An 18,005-nucleotide genomic window follows, 5' to 3' on the forward strand; every position below is an offset into this window, starting at 1 on the left:
CCATCCGGTCCCACTTTTTTATCCGTATGCAGTGAAAATACTATTTTTAAAAATTCAAAAAATAATGGTGAAAAATCGAGATAATAGCAGTGACTCAGCGAGGCGGTTTCTCTCTGACAACTCTCATCTTCTCGCAAACCCTATACCTAGTTCAACAATATATATAGCCCCCTTGTCAGAATAATCCTCTGCAATCTCACCACTTGTTCAATTACAATGGCTGCCTCTGTCAAAATTAAACCACCGTACTGTAAAGACAGAAAGTATGTCCCACCACATGATCGGATTCGAAGAAATTCAATCCGATTTAGGCACCGAAACCACCACCAACGATTGTCTTTGCAAGACAGGTCACACTTCTAGAAAACACTTAGCGTCCGGTACTGTGAATCGAGTCAATCTCGTGTTTAGATGCGGTGGAGGAACATCTCTCTCTGGATTTTTAGGTGGCATAATCACCTACATCATTAGAGGGGCCGCTTAATGTGCTTATGATTTAGTTACCTATAACACAATCATAGGTGCAGCGGTGCATGTTTTTTGACTCGATTTTCATGCTGCTTGACTCGATTTTCATGCTGCGATGGATTTGTGCAGCGGCCGGTTACCTACAACACTCTCACGAGGCTGAGTTTCGATTCAACGGCTGAGCATTTATTTAGGAGAGGCTGCGAACCAAGTTTCGGCTGAGTTTCTATTCATGCTTATCAGATATAAAGAAATTCAGTCATAAGAAGAAATTCAAACAGACATACTCAATTAGATTTCTATTGCTAGACAGTTCACACTTCTATGTATGTTGTAATTTCGTTGTTGTAATTTTGTCTATCTTAATACATTAAAATTGTGTATTGCTTGGCAGATTTGTTTTTCATCTTTGGTCATTGTAATATAAATTATTAATGAAATAAACGATGAAATATTTTGGATCCCGTCCTGATTTTGTCTTCCTGGGTTGATATCAATATAATGATGTTTAATGTTGTAGTATTTTCCTTATTAGCTGGTTTTAATTTAATGGGTTCTGTCCCTTTTTGTCGTATGCTTGTCAATGTTAGTATATCTACAGAGCAATTTTCCTCTTGTTCATTTCTTGTTCCAGTATTTTGAAATTTCGAAACAATTAAGCAGCGTGAAATGCTAACAAGTTACAATTCAACCAACATATATGTAGTAGCATTAGTAATGTGTCAATTGAAAACTATTTTTGGCTTTTTAGTTACAGTTTTGAGTCCTTTCTGAATTTGGTATGTGAGATCATACTATGAAATTCATGTTATTGTTAATGTTCATTTTGGTTAGTAAAGAATGTTGCTCATGAGAACAAGCATAAAATGAAAAACGGTGCAATGGACGGGCACCACTGGGCACAGAGGAACTTTTAAGCAACACGGTCCAAGTAGAGCAGATGCTATTCTATTGAATGAGTCTCCATTATGGTGTCTTTTCTTTCCCGGTATTTGGTTTGGTGTCTTGTTTCTATCAAGCACTAGAGGTGTCATCATGTTTTATGCTCCGGAGAAATGGTATAAGGTAAAGGCTATACTCAACTTATTTTGGTTTGTAAATATACTGGTATAACGTACTCTGAGCGACAGGCATCTGCAGACTCATACAGTCTGTGCTTCCGTGTTAAATTTTTCTCTGTAGGTGATTATGAGACAACTGACAGGGCAGGAACCAATCTCTAGCATGTTTCTAACAGTGCCTAAACTGATTCTGGTTGACCGCGAATCAATTGCTTTGGGTATTTGGGTTAGTGACTATCAATTCCAATCTATATTTCCCTTGTGCACTTCGTAAAACTTCTTGAAAATGTTAAAATCTTGCCATATAGTAGTATTGCAAAAAGGTAAGCGAAATCTTATTAATAAAGTTATACTTGTTGGTTGATCTAGCAATTTATTTGTAGGACCAAAACTTCAGCGTATAGCCTTTTGAAGTAGTACATATATAGCTATTTTTTCCCTAATACAATGGCATAGGAGAGAGAGGAAAAGAAATACATGTCTAGTGTTTGTTAAAATGCTCCAAAGGAAACATTTTGTGGAAATGGAAACTGATAATCACATGCTAAATGATGTTATCTACAGTGCACTTATTTCGCAGCTGTTCTTAGGATATGAAGTATAATGAAGCAGGTGTACGTGTACCCATAGATGATATGTCTTCGTCGCTTCTCAGCACATGCATTACTATATCCATGTTGCTGGATGTATTTGATCATCCTCTCTTCTTGATTTGCGTAGGAAGTTATTGCTATTGTTATTTGTTATTAGTTACTTTAATTAGGTGGTTTAGTTTATACAAGTATTCGTTACATTTGTTAGAGTTATTGATATGCTTGTTTATTGTTACATAATCAACTCTCGGTTTCCTAGCTTGATTCTTTTGAGTTTAAAACCATACTTCATTCCTTCCTGATCTTAATGCATTCATCATCACTAGCCACTTTGTGTCTGACGAAAAGGGTATGAACACCAGATATCTTAAGCGGCTTCATACTAGTGTACAACTTTACAAATATGCTCAGGAATAGGTATATTTATGATAAATAGGGCCTTGAATCTAATTATCCGAAATAATAGCAACTATACTCCTTGAGCCCTTTCAAATATTCCTTAATCTTGAAATGCATCTGAAAACTTCTGATAAAGTAATAATGCGAGGGCTTGAATTTGAGGGGAATAAAAATGTCTGCAGTTAACCTTACTAGAACAGATAGAAAAGAAAAAAAATTCTCTACCCCAATTGTCTACTTTCTATAGGAAGAAAGGATAACAATAAGCAGTAATGCTTATAAGTCCTCTGAGCAAAGCCTAGCAAAGAAAAATCTATAGTAAGTGGATTTAGAGGTCTTGGAATTACTTTGTAACATAGTTGTCAAGATGTTTCATAGGCAGACAGAAAACAGATTGTGTTTTGCTTAAAATTTCTTCTATAACAAGTCAGAGTCGCTTCGCTTCTGATGTGGTCCAGATTTTTTGTTAAAAAAACCGAAGCATGTGTTGCTGACTTTATAAACATAAGGAGTTAGAAGTATTGGCCCAAGATCAAAAGATATTCCTAAATACTGATAAAGACATGACAAACACATAATGATGAGTACAGTGAAATAAAAACATTCAAGTCAAGGCACTGTTCCTAAGGCAGGTCAAAACGAATAGACACAGGTAATCATGAATGGTCAGATCATTTAGTTCTTCTGCTATTAGCTAATGACAAGTTTCATGCATTGTCTGTTGTTATGATCATGATGGATTCTACTAATATATGTTTCAGATTTATTACACCTTGATCTTGGTGAGTATACTAGGCGTTAGAAGTATTTAATTCAAGGGTTTTTCTTTCTTGTGATGTGTATTAATGTTTATTTGAATATATATAACCTAGTCAATTATATTAAGAATATATTTAGGGTGTAGCTAAATCTCTGATTCGCAAGATGAGGATTAGGCGAGCACGCGCCTTACTGCCTAGGCATCCAGGTGGCTAAATGTCGTCTCGGCTTACCTTAACAAGTGTTTTTTATGTGGATTCTCTAAACTCTTGATTTTATATTTTGTTTTTGTGATGAATTTTAAGACCATGTTATAAAATCATCGAGAATTTTATCTGTATTTCTTTAATGCTTGAAACTTGCTGGCATACAGCTTGTATGTATGTTTGTGTTATCAACTTCTTAGACAAGTAAAGTTATCAATTTTAACTTTTTAACTCTCATGATTTCAATTTTTCATTGTTTTCTATTTTAAATTTTGCAGGCGTCTCCATAATTAGGTCTGTACTAGTCCCTTGGATGCAATAGTGCGTGATAAATTGATAATCTTTTGACAACCGGCAAGTAAGTGATTTGTTTAATTATTTTCATTTTTTTTTGCAAATCTGTTGCATGATAGGCAGTTAAACTGTACCAATTTTGGTGATTTCTGATGACTTATGATTGTTGTTTGGTAAGTTTGGAATACATATATCAGTTATTCCTTGTGTTTTCTCTATTAATTAGCTTGTAATTTAAATTCAAGCAGAGGGCTCTAGATAATTTTCGTGATATGAGTATAATTGTTTGGAATCTTATGTATTATTGTGATGATTAAGATGGATTTATTAGCTTGACTTTCCATTCTGCGATTATGCTCTAGTGGTTTTCACCAAGATTGGCTCTTTTCTCTGATTGATATATTAGTAGTATATAACAAATCTATTGTTGCAAAGGTTATATTCCATGTTAAAATACTAGATAAGATTATGGAGAAAATAATTTACCAATTATTATTTACTTCTATTCTTAACTGTCAATTTCTAAGCAAGTCACGTGGTAAATTAATATCATAAATTTATAGACGATCCCCAAAAAGAGATTATATTAAGATCATATAGAGAGGTAAATAAAGACGCATCTAAATTTATGAAATAAAATGTGAATTTGGGAGAGACATTTTCCAAATTAATTTTCGGGTGATGAGACCTGCTATATAATATAATTCTGGCTCATAATACTTTAGAAATAGCAACCAATGTAAATTGTACTTGCCCTGAATCTCACTGCTGTTTTGTAATTATATATATTTGTAAACTATAAAGTTTTAGATTATATCTAGCGCACAGATATTCTTAATATTTGTTCTTCTTTTTGTGATATTCTTTTTTGCACCAATATTCCAATTGACTTGTGGAGTCGGTATCACCATGTTTTTAACTTGTATCCGTGGGACCATTATATTTACGGTTTTTAACTTATGACACCCTTTCATTAGTAAAACATTAGCGAAACATTAAAAATATCTAAAGGACCATTGTATCATTTTGCAACTAGTGTATTATCCCATATTTTCCTATCAATTATGCGCTTTCCTATAATGGATTAAAAAGGCCCTGGCAATTATTTATGAATATTTAACAAAATATAATAAATAATGACGGGGATCTAATGTTGCTGTGACTTTTATATTGGTTTCCCTGATCTTTATGAATTAAATGATGGAGATATATGAGGGGTCCTTTAAAAAAAGGTATATGCAAGGTTTTAAAATGTATTTAAGTGGTTGATTTATCTTTCAAAATTTATGAACTAAAGGGTTTATATTTAAAAACTTCAAAATGGATATCAATTTGGACCTTAGTGAATGGATCTTACAAACAGCTTGATGAAGATCCTTGCTGAGAGAGGTTATATGTCAGATGTGCAGGCGATCACCATTGGGGCCGAAAGTTTTTGTTGTTCGGAAGTCCTTTTTTAGCCATATATAATTGGATGCAGTCTGCTGGAATCCACGAAACTACTTATGATTCTAATATGAAATAATGAAGTGCGACGTTGATATCAGAAAGGATCTTCATATGGGAAACATTGTCCTCAGGGGTGAATCACCTAGGTTTCCTGGTATTTATGTTTGTATGAGCATAGAAATCAGTACCCTTGCCCAAGGAGCATGAAAGTTAATGTAGTAGCTCCTCCGGGAAAGAAAGTACAGTCTCTGGACTAGGATAGATTGTAGATGCCCTCGACACGTTTAAACAGGCAATGCTCTTTATAATGATTGTATGTCTAGCTAAGTCCATTGGTCATGACCTCTTATTTGTAAACTATTTAAAAAATAATTTAAGATATGATTTCTGATAGTCGGGCTGAAACCTAAAGAGGAAAAAGAATAAGTTCTGGAATGATAATTAAAATGTTGGAAAGACCGACTCCCAATAACTCTTTGAAATGCTTCTGAAAATAGGTATGAATAAGGATGCTTTCGCTGATCCAAATCTGCTGTTCTGCCTACAAAAAGAGATAGACGAAAAAAGCGATCATATGCACGCATTAATAATCTATGATAATTTTAGTATACATGCGGTGGCATATTGACAAATGTCATTATTGTTACGCCGGCCACCAGGCCTTGAGGCCCGGTGAAGTTAAAAGCTTGTATGCATATAACATATACAGAAAGATATCTAAATACAGTAACTTTTAGCTGCATCACTGATGTGCTTTATATTGCGACAGATGTGAATCTCCCTTGGTGAAAATGATGAATTTGGTCTATCTATTGTTCATCAACAATACTTTTAATTAGGATCCAAAAGCAACCGGTGATGTCCTCCATGTCGCCTTTGCCAGGTTCAGTACCGCATGGGGCCAGAAAGGAGGAGATGTTTACAGTGAGCTCTAATGATCTGTTGAGACATGAGAGGGCTTACACCATCACTTGTGGTAGAAACTTTAAATTTGCTCCTTAGCTAGTTTTTCTTTGTTTGCTTGTCAGTATAATATTATTACTAAAAAGAGTTATTTCATTTTTCTGATTCCTCGTCCCTGGTTTTTGAATCGTCTCTCTTATTTATAGATTTTTCTAGTAGTATACAATAATAGGAATTTGTTGTTTTTTTGTTTTTTTGTTTTTTAATAATTAGCACATGTATATCATGTTTTTGACAAGATTTGAATTCTTGACTTCTCTTAAGTATGAGAAATGAGAGAGGTATCATAGACCAAGATGTCAACAATTGTTGGAAATTTTTGACAAATGGGAATACGAGAAATTTTTTCCCTTGTGATGTTAAGCAAGTATATGATGCACAGTTTTCATGTTTAGTAGTTAATTATATCCTGAGAGAATTAGCTTATAGGCATCATGTTTTATGCTTTGGAGAAATGGTATAAGTTAAAAATTGGCTATACTCAACTTATTTCGGTTTGTAAATATACTGGTATAAGGTAATCTGAGCCGCAGGCATCTGCAGACTCATACAGTCGGTGCTTCCATGTTAAATATTTCTCTGTAGGTGATTATGAGACAACTGCATTATTTCATTTCAACAACACAGGGCAGGAACCTATCTCTAGCGTGTTTCTAACAGTACGCAAAGTGATTCTAATTGACTTAGGCAATTAATTGCTTTGGTTATTTGGATTAGTGTTTATCAATTCCAATTTGTGTTTCCCTTGTGTACTTTCTAAAACTTATTGAAAATGTTAGAATCTTGCCATATAGTAGTATTACAAAAAGGTACGTGAAATCTTATTAATAAATTTATACTTGGTTAATTTAACAATTTATTTGTAGGAGCCTTTTTAAAGTAGTACATATATAGATATTTTTTTCCTAATACAATGGCATAGAGGAGAGAGGAAAAGAAATACACGTCTAATGTTTGTAAAAATGCTCCAAAGGAAACATTTGTGGAAATGGAAACTAATAATCACATGCCAATTGATGTTACCTACAGGGCACTTATTTTGCAGCTGTTTTTAGGATATGAAGTATAATGAAGCAGGTGTGCGTGTACCCACAGATGATATGTCTTAGTGGCTTCTTAGCACATGCATTACTACATCCATGTTGCTGGATGTACTTGACATCCTCTCCTCTTGCTTTGCGTAAGAAGTTCTTGCTATTGTTATTAGTTACTTTAAATTAGGTGATTCAGTTTATACAAGTATTCGTTACGTTTGTTGAAGTTATTGATATGCTTGTTTATTGTTACAGAATCAACTCTTGGTTTCCTAGCTTGATTCTTTTGAGTTTAAAACCATACTTCATTGATCATTCCTTGCTGATCTTAATGCATTCATCATCACGAGCCACTTTGTGTCTGACAAACTCCAGATATCTTAAAGCTGCTTCATACTACTGTACAACTACGCAAATATGCTCAGGAATCGGTATATATATGATAATTAGGGACTTGAATCTTATAATCCGAAATAATGGCAACTATACTCCTTGAGCCCTTTCAGATATTCCTTAATCTTGAAATGCATCTGAAAACCAAACATTTCTGATAAAGTAATAAAGCGAGGGCTTCAATTTGAGGGGGAATAAAATGTATGCAGAACCTTACTAGAACAGATAGAAAAGAAAAAACTCTCCATCCCAATTCTCCACTTTCTATAGGAAGAAAGGATAACAATAAGCAGTAATGCTTATAAGTCGTCTGAGCAAAGCCTAGCAAAGAGATAATCTATAGTAAGTGGATTAAGAGGTCATTGGAATCACTTCGTAACATAGTTGCCAAGATGTTTCATAGGCAGACAGAAAATAGACTGTGTTTTTCTTAAAATTTCTTCTATAACAAGTCAGAGTCGCTTCGCTTCTGTTGTGGTCCAGATTTTTTGTTAAAAAAACCGAAGCATGTGTTGCTGACTTTATAAACACAAGGAGTTAGAAGTATTGGCCCAAGATCAAAAGATATTCCTAAATACTGATAAAGACATGACAAACGCATAATGATGAGTACAGTGAAATAAAAACATTCAAGTCAAGGCACTGTTCCTAAGGCAGGTCAAAACGAATAGACACAGGTAATTATGAATGGTCAGATCATTTAGTTCTTCTGCTATTAGCTAATGACAAGTTTCATGCATTGTCTGTTGTTATGATCATGATGGATTCTACTAATATATGTTTCAGATTTATTACATCTTGATCTTGGTGAGTATATATACTAGGCGTTAAAAGTATTTATTTCAAGGGTTTTTCTTTCTTGTGATATGTATTAATGTTTATTTGAATATATATAACCTAGTCAATTATATTAAGAATATATTTAGGGTGTAGCTAAATCTCTGATTCGCAAGATGAGGATTAGGCGAGCACGCGCCTTACTGCCTAGGCATCCAGGTGGCTAAATGTCGTCTTGGCTTACCTTAACAAGTGTTTTTTGTGTGGATTCTCTAAACTCTTGATTTTATATCTTGTTTTTGTGATGAATTTTAAGTCCATATTATAAAATCGTCGAGAATTTTATCTGTATTTCTTTGATGCTTGAAACTTCCAGGCATACAGCTTGTATGTATGTTTGTGTTATCAACTTCTTAGAGAAGTATAGATATCAATTTTTAACTTTTTAGCTCTCATGATTTCAATTTTTCATTGTTTATGAATTTTGCAGGCATCTCCATAATTAGGTCTGTACTAATCCCTTGGATGCAATAGTGCGTGATAATCTTTTGACAACCGGCAAGTAAGTGATTTGTTTATTTACAATTTTTTTTTTGCAAATCTGTTGCATGATAGGCAGTTGAACTGTACCAATTTTGGTATTTCTGATGACTTATGATTGTTGTTTGGTAAGTTTGGAATACATATATCAGTTATTCCCTGTGTTTTCTCTATTAATTAGCTTGTAATTTAAATTCAAGCAGAGGGCTCTAGATCATTTTCGTGATATGAGTATAATTGTTTGGAATCTTATGTATTATTGTGATGATTAAGATGGATTTATTAGCTTGACTTTCCATTCTGCTATTATGCTCTAGTGTTTTCACCAAGATTGGATTTTGGTGCTATATGTTTGCTAACAAGTTGTGTAGATGTTCTGTCTTTTCTGTGATTGATATATTAGTAGTATATGACAAATCTATTGTTGCAAATGTTATATACCATGTTAAAATACCAGATAAGATTTATGGAGAAAATAATTTACCAATTATTATTTACTTCTATTCTTAACAGTCTATTTCTAAGCAAGTCACGTGGTAAATAAATATCATAAATTTATAGACGATCCCCAAAAAGAAATTATATTAAGATCATATAGAGAGGTAAATAAAGACGCATCTAAATTTATAAAATAAAGTGTGAGTTTGTGAGAGACATTTTCCAAATTAATTTTCGGGTGATGAGACCTGCTAGATAATATAATTCTGGCTTATAATACTTTAGAAATAGCAACCAATGTAAATTGTACTTGGCCCTGAATCTCACTGCATTTTTGTAATTATATATAGAGTTAATTACAGTTTGTAACCCCTAGGATTGCTCCAAACGCACTTAAGATCCTGAACTATCAAACGTTACATAATGCACCCTGAACTTTACATTCCTGTGCAAGTTGTAACCCATAGTCACTATTCCGTCCAAATATGCCGTTAATTTTAACTGTTTGAGAGGTAACAGTGTGTATATTAGTTTCTAACAGCTACTTTACCTCTTGTGACCCCTCAAAAATTACGTATTATATTTTGAAATTATTTCTGAACACGCACAACGATGTAAAAAAATTAAAATAAGTTTTAAAATATGTATCTAGATTTAGAATCTGAAAATTTATTATTATTTTTACATAAAAGATGTAACTTATTAAAAAATTTTAAAATAAATATATATTTTAAAAATTATTTTAATATTGTTTACATCGTTGTGTGTGTTCAGAAATAATTTCAAAATATAATACATAAACTTTGAGGAGTCACAGGGAGTAAAGTAGCTGTTAGAAACTAATATACACACTGTTACCTCTCAAACAGTTAAAGTTAACGGCATATTTGGACGGAATAGTGACTATGGGTTACAACTTGCACGGGAATGTAAAGTTCAGGGTGCATTATGTCACGTTTGATAGTTCAGGATCTTAAGTGCGTTTGGAGCAATCCTAGGGGTTACAAACTGTAATTAACTCTTATATATATTTGTAAACTATAAAGTTTTAGCATATATCCCGCGCACAGATATTCTTAATATTTGTTCTTCTTTTTGAGATATTTTTTTTTGTACCAATTTTCCAACTGACTTGTGTAGTCGGTATCACCATGTTTTTGACCTGTATCCGTGGGACCTTTATATTTACGGTTTTTAACTTTTGACACCCTTTCATTAGTAAAACATTAGCGAAACACAGTGTTGTTAAAAGCGAGCCTAGGCGCGCGCCTAAGCGAAAAGCGAAGCAAAGCGCACCCTTAGCGCCTCATATATGTCGAGGCGAAGCAACTTCAATGAAGCGTGCGCTTTTAGCCTTGAAGCACAAAGCGCGCTTAAGCACGAAGCGGTAGAAAAGCGCGCTTTAGCGAAGCTAAGCGCTTAATAGGATATTTAATGTTATTGGACTATTTTTAAGGCCCAAAAGTACTAACCCATAACAAAAAAAAGAATTTTGGGTCACTTTTAAGGCCCAAAAGTACTAGCCCAAAAGTACTAACCCATAACAAAAAAAAGAATTTTAGACCCAAATAAAAAGGTTATATCAGGCTCTCCAGCTTTCAACGACTTTAAAAGGGGAATCAGATGAAGATAATGAGCAGGTCTTCTCCGATGATGATGGACTAAATTGGTCAACAGTTGAAAAGGCCTCAGCTGCTAGAGAGCCTGCATATAACTCCAGGTCGCAATCAAAATCAGCCTCAAAGTCTAATAGGGTTCAAAATAACCCCAATCCATCAAGTTCAAAAAAGAGCAGAGGTAAGAGGCCTCGACGTTTAATAGATGAGGACGAAGAATAAGAACAGGAGTTTGAATTTGAAGAGAACACTTTAATACATGAAGAAGAGTCAAATCAGGATTTTGAAGATGAAGACCTCGATGAAGATGACTTTGGTGAAGACGATTGATAAAAAATCTACCTGTTGGGAGCTGGAAGCCTGGAATTCTGCCTATGAAACATAACTTTTGAATTTTAATTTTCCCTCTAAAAGTATTATCTAATATCTAATATATTATAAAGGATAAATTAAGTTATTTTGTGGCTTAAAGTGTGATTTAATATATTATGAAGTGTAAATTATATTATAACTTATAAATTTATATACATATATCCTAAATAAAATAAATAAAAAAATTTGTAAAACATGCGCCTCGCTTCAAAGAAGCGCGCGTCTCGCTTTTGCGCTTTGCGCCTAGGCTCCAGAGGGTTTTGCGCCTCGGTGTGCTTAATGCTTTCGATAACACTGGCGAAACATTAAAAATATCTAAAGGACCATTGTATCATTTTGCAACTAGTGTAGTATCCCATATTTTCCTATCAATTATGTGCTTTCCTATAATGGATTAAAAAGGCCCTGGCAATTATTTATGAATATTTAACAAAATATAATAAATAATGATGGGGATCTAATGTTGCTGTGACTTTTATATTGGTTTCCCTGATCTTTATGAATTAAATGATGGAGATATATGAGGGCTCCTTTAAAAAAATGTATATGCAAGGTTTTAAAATGTATTTAAGTGGTTGATTTAACTTTCAAAATTTATGAACTAAAGGTTATATTTAAAAACTTCAAAATGGATATCAATTTGGACCTTAGTGAATGGATCTTACAAACAGCTTGATGAAGATCCTTGCTGAGAGAGGTTATATGTCAGATGTGCAGGCGATCACCATTGGGGCCGAAAGTTTTTGTTGTTCGGAAGTCCTTTTCTAGCCATATATAATTGGAATGCAGTCTGCTGGAATCCACGAAACTACTTATGATTCTAATATGAAATAAGAAGTGCGACGTTGATATCAGAAAGGATCTTCATATGCGCAACATTGTCCTCAGGGTTGAATCACCTAGGTTTCCTGGTATTTATGTTTGTATGAGCATAGAAATCAGTACCCTTGCCCAAGGAGCATGAAAGTTAATGTAGTAGCTCCTCCGGGAAAGGAAGTATAGTCTCTGGACTAGGATAGATTGTAGATGCCCTCGACACGTTTAAACAGGTAATGCTCTTTATAATGATTGTATGTCTAGCTAAGTCCATTGGTCATGACCTCTTATTTGTAAACTATTTAACAAATAATTTAAGATATGATTTCTGATAGTCGGGCTGGAACCTAAAGAGGAAAAAGAAAAAGTTCTGGAATGATAATTAAAATGTGGCAAAGACGGACTCCCAATAAGTCTTTGAAATGCTTCTGAAAATAGGAATGATAATTAAAATGTGGGAAAGACTGACTCCCAATAAGTCTTTCACTGATCCAGATCTGCTGTTCTGCCACCAAAAAGAGATAGAGGAAAAAAGTGATCATATGCATGGATTAATAATATATGATGATCTTAGTAAATAGGCGGTGGCATATCGACAAATGTCATTATTGTTATGCCGACCACCAGGCCGTGAGGCCCAGTGAAGTTAAAAGCTTGCATGCATATAACACATACAGAAAGATATCTAAATACTGTAACTTTTAGCTGCATCACTGATGTGCTTTATATTGCGGCAGATGTGAATCTCCCATGGTGAAAATGATGAATTTGGTCTATCAAATTGTTCATCAAAAATACTTCTAATTAGGATCCCAAAGCAACCGGTGGTGTCCTGACTCCTGTGCCTTTGCCAGGTTTAGTACCGCATGGGGCCAGAAAGGAGGAATTGTTTACAGTGAGCTCTAATGATCTGTTGAGAGGGCTTACACCTTTACTTGTGGTAGCAACTTTAAAATTGCTCCTCAGCTAGTTTTTCTGTGTTTGCTTGTCAGTATAATATAATTACTTATGAGTTATTTCATTTTTCTGATTCCTCGTCCCTGGTTTTGTGAATTGTCTCTCTTATTAATAGATTTTTCTAGTGGTATATAATAATAAGATGAGTAAAGTGCATTTTTTGTACTCGTACTGTACTCAAGACACCACTTGCTATACCGTAATTCAAAATCGAACACTTGCAATATCAACTTTTGTATTTCATTACATTTTGTTGCATTCTGTTAATTTGGGTTAACTTCGTTAATAATTTAAGAAGTTTCAATACAGCTATGCTTGCTAAACAGTGCTGGAGAATTTTGAATGAGGAGAATCCATTGTTGACAAAACTTGTTAAAGCTAGATATTTTCCAAGGACAGATTTCTTGAATGCAGAGATTGGTGCGAACCCCAGTTATATGTGTCGTAGTATTATGTCAGCTAAAGAGGCTGTTAAGGTGGGTTGTCGTCGGAGAATTGGAGATGGGGAAGCAACTAAGGTTTGGAAGATCCCTTGACTTCCATGCCCTATTAATGGGTACGTAACTACGCCTATGATATCTGAGCTACAAGATATTACGGTTAGTAACCTGGATGATACGGACACTGGGTATTGGGATTATGATATATTGAATGAGCTATAATGATCGGGACAGAAGCCTCATCCAGCGAATTTCGATTCCAAGTCAAAGAAGGAGAGACACATGGTTCTGGTTGTTGGATACTACAGGTACGTTTACAGTTAAAAGTATGTATCAGTATTTGCAAGGCATGTATGACGCGAGTTACACTAGTTTCTGGAAGAAATTATGGTCTCTAAAAATTCTGGGGAAGGTAATTAATCTTATTTGGCGTATTTGTAAAGGATGCTTGCCAACTCTCACTGCTTTGGCGTTGAAACATGTTATACGCGATGCCCTTGGTGTAATTGTGAAAGTGAAAACGAATTCCATGTCTTGTTTGATTGTGGGTTTGCCAAAACTGTATGGTCAATGACAGGATTGCAGAATTGTATAACTCGGTTGCCGAATGAAGCTTGCATTAATTTTTTTGCTCGAGTATTCCAGTCTTCTAGTCGTGATCAATGTGCAGTATGACCTGTTGGAGTTTGTGGAATCGTAGGAATAAGTGGGTCTGGGATCGAATAAATGGCTCTGCGTTTGGTGTTAAAGCTGCTGCTCTGAACTTGTTAACAGATTGGAGAAAGGCTCATGAAAATAATATTCGAAGTACGACACAGAGTCAAGCTGGAGTATGGAGGTGGTGTGTACCACCTGCAGGTTGGAACAAGATTAATATAGACGCTGCTATGCTGCCAGGTGAGTCTGTTGGTGTAGGGGCTGTTGTTGGGGATTCAGCAGGCCAATTCATGCGAGCTCGGTGTGGTCAGATCTTAGGTGCTTGGCAGATTCGAGAGGCTGAGGCACTAAGTTTGAAAACAGCATTGTGTTGGGCTAAAGATTTAAATCTTGATCACTGCATCTTTGAATCAGATTCGAAGACCCTTGTTGATGCTTGCAAAGGAGAGCGAGGAGATAGTTATTTTCATACTATTGTGTTGGATTGCCTTGATTTGTGTAAGCACTTTAATTTTGTGCAAAATTTATCTTATTTTTTAAAAATAAATCGTTTATTTATAAAAATAAATAAGAAAATGTGTATTTTTTTTCAAGTTCACCCAAACACACCCTAGATGAACAACAATTTAAGGGAAAAATATTTGTGAAAAATATGGAAAATATTTGTGCGTGTTTGGCTGTGTGACTTCTGGGCTTAGAAGCCTCAGAAGCCCACTTCAGCTTTTACACGGACCGTTTGGCAACAAAAGAATCTGGTTGATTAAGCGGAAATAAACCCAGCAAAATAAGCTTTGAAACCTAACTTATTTTTCACCCCCGACATCTGCTTCTTTCTAGGTGGTGTTTGGGTGTTGGGAATTTAGGAGTTGGTTTGATTGCTGCTAAGTGTAAGGAGATGCAGAGTTTGGATCTGTCTTACTTGCCGGTAATAAATTATTTATGTTCTTTAGCTGATAATATTGCTCTTGATCTAGAATTTAGTGTATTAAATTTAGTCCAAATTTTTTAATTTTAATGCGGTTATTAATTTTTTAATTTTAATGCAACGTTTAAAATTTGGTACTTGTAAAATATTTCATGTATTAACAATAAAAGATCTTTTGTAATTATAATTGATTTTTTAAAAGTAACAAATTATTTATATTACAAAATTACCAAACTAATACCAACTTATAAGTTAAGTTATTCAAACACTTATAAAACTTCTGGTAGCTTATAAATCACGGTATCCAAACACTTCTGGTAGCTTATAAGTCCAAACAAACTTATCACTTTTAATCCACTTCTGTTTGGGTGAACTTTAAAAGAAATATACATTTATATATATATTTTTATAAATAAAATGACTTACTTTTAAAAAATAAGATAAGACAAAAAAGAAATAAAAATACAAATTGATCACGTTAACGATAATTTTCAATCGAAAAGTGGTTTGAGGTTACAAAATGTAAGGATTGAAAAGTTTAGGTGGCAAACTGTCATAAAAAAAAGTATAAATAAATCATATGTGTTTGAATCAAAATTAAGGGTTACAAACAGTAATTACCTCTACTTTAAATCGATTTATCATTGATGTTTACTCCATTTCTAATCTATGTAATCTTCAAGAAAACATCACTTTTTAAAAAAAAAAATAGTAATATGAGAAATTATTTAGCGAATTTATCAAGTATACTACTTTTTCGATCTTATTTGCAAATATACCATCTTCTCTAAAATCTTGTAAATATACTATCCTTTGAATCTCATTTGCAAATACTACCTTCTCTACTTCACGTTTTCATTTCTTAACTACTTATCTCTCCTCCTCTCTCACCTCACACTCTCTTTCTCTCACACTCCAGACTCCAAGCCTCAGATCCTTGTTACAACCAGTGATCAACTTACCGAGCCGATGTGAAGGAATAGCAACGAGAATAGAAACAACAGCGACGTAAACATTAGTATCGGGAAAGTCGAGATCAGTGTGGATCCCGCTACAAACAATCTCCTAGATATTGGATGTGACGCGAGTGGATCGGATGAGATCAAATATGAGTTGTTTGGTGACAGCGGAGGCGGGAAAAACAGTGACTACTTCAACGGAGGACTCGGCGATGACGGAGATGTTGCGGTCGGCGGCAGATTGTTGGATAGCTTGGAGAAGTGCGCCTGATTGACGGAGAGCGTCGTTCAATCGGAGATTAGCTGGGTTTTCTTGCAATTTCTGTTATGTATAGAAAAGATGTTCACGAAGGAGGTTTTTATTTTAGTTGGTTGCTTTTGAGTTGATTTCTTATTTGTTATTTTAGTTGTTTTTTAGGTTGCAATGTTTGGCCCAACAAGGCTTTTCGACGTCTTTTAGGTGTTGAGTCTATCTCTAAGAAGATAATGGATGGTCGTTTACGTTGGTATGAACATGTTTGGCGCAAATGTAACTCAACACCGGTTGGGAGAGTCGAACACATATCGGTTCGGGGCAAGAGAAAGAGGGGTCGGCCTCGTCGGACATGGGCTGATCAATTAAGTTTGGACATGGGAGCCTTAAATCTCACGCGTGATATGACATTAGATAAGAATGATTGGAGACGGCGTATTAGAGTAGTTGAGAATATGTCTCGTGGCTTACAGAGATTTGAGAGTTATGACGTTATGTTTTAAGGGAAGGGTTCAGCTCAGTCATTACCAGATGCATTCGCGCCAATCAGAACTGTTTAGGTAAGTCCCATGTGAAGAAGGCAATGAGCTAAGGTATTACATTCTTATTATATCTCACACTGTTTTATTTATTGTGCACTAAGCTGGGGGTCTTCACGAAAACAGCCTCTCTACTTTAAGGGTAGGGGTATGGTCTGCGTACATCTTACCCTCCTCAGACCCCGCTCTAAGCGGGATATACTGAGTATGTTTGGTTTGGTTTGGTTTATCTTGCAACCAGTTGCAACTTATTTTGGAAATAAATATAATTTTCAAAGTTGCATTTCTGGTTGCATATATGGTCGCGAGCAGTTGTAGATATAGTTGTATATGCAACAACCGTATTTTTGCAAATATTTTCCGGAACATAGTATTTTTGCAATTTGTTTTAAAAAGTGACTGTATTATTGTAAAAATTCTTTTAAACTTGGTTTTATAAAAAAAGCCCCATTTATTTAATATTTTCTAAAATATGTTACATGTTACACTATTTATCTTAATAAATTATTAATTATCATACATAAATCTTGATCAGATTTAAATATATAATATAATAACGAACAATATTTCAGATCGGAATCCAAATCAACAAAAATATCTAAATCATATTTTCGTATTTGTTTTCTAAATAAAATATCTAAATTATTTTATTTTTTTGAAACCGCAATCCAAACCAGAAATTTATGGGGCTATATTCGATTGAGATTTTAATGGATTGTTCTTAGTTTGTGGATTTTAATGGATTGCATGTGATTTTGATTTTGTACGGATTCTTGATAAAATGTCGCAGAATTGATATGATTCTTTAGGATTGGAGTTCAAAATCTCATGGATTTTGGTGAGATTTCAAAAAACTTAAAATACACCGAAGAATTCCACAACATCCATCATTTTATGAAATCAAAAAAAAAAATCCATCGGTATTTGAATAGCATCTGATTTTAATAGAATTTAAATAATCCCAACTGAATGCCATTGGATTTTAAAACATAATTTAAAATCATAATTGAATACCATCAGATTTTATAACATTATTTAAAATCCTAATTGAATACCCGAATTTTTAATAAACTTTAAACCATCCCAATTAAATATCT

At 34.2% G+C, this 18,005-nt stretch overlaps 1 long non-coding RNA gene across 1 annotated transcript; it reads left to right on the forward strand.

The window, feature by feature from the left end:
• Positions 1-73: 73 nt before the first annotated feature.
• LOC108202037 (uncharacterized) lies at positions 74-13,217 on the forward strand. The gene is made up of 7 exons (XR_010287253.1): positions 74-1,533; positions 1,651-1,755; positions 3,765-3,844; positions 5,999-7,372; positions 8,887-8,958; positions 12,072-12,411; positions 12,916-13,217. It is a non-coding gene; the product is annotated as an uncharacterized LOC108202037 (long non-coding RNA).
• The last annotated feature ends 4,788 nt before the right edge of the window (positions 13,218-18,005 follow it).

Source organism: Daucus carota, chromosome 9 (assembly GCF_001625215.2).
Source record: "Daucus carota subsp. sativus chromosome 9, DH1 v3.0, whole genome shotgun sequence".
In the NCBI taxonomy this organism is placed as follows: domain Eukaryota; kingdom Viridiplantae; phylum Streptophyta; class Magnoliopsida; order Apiales; family Apiaceae; genus Daucus; species Daucus carota.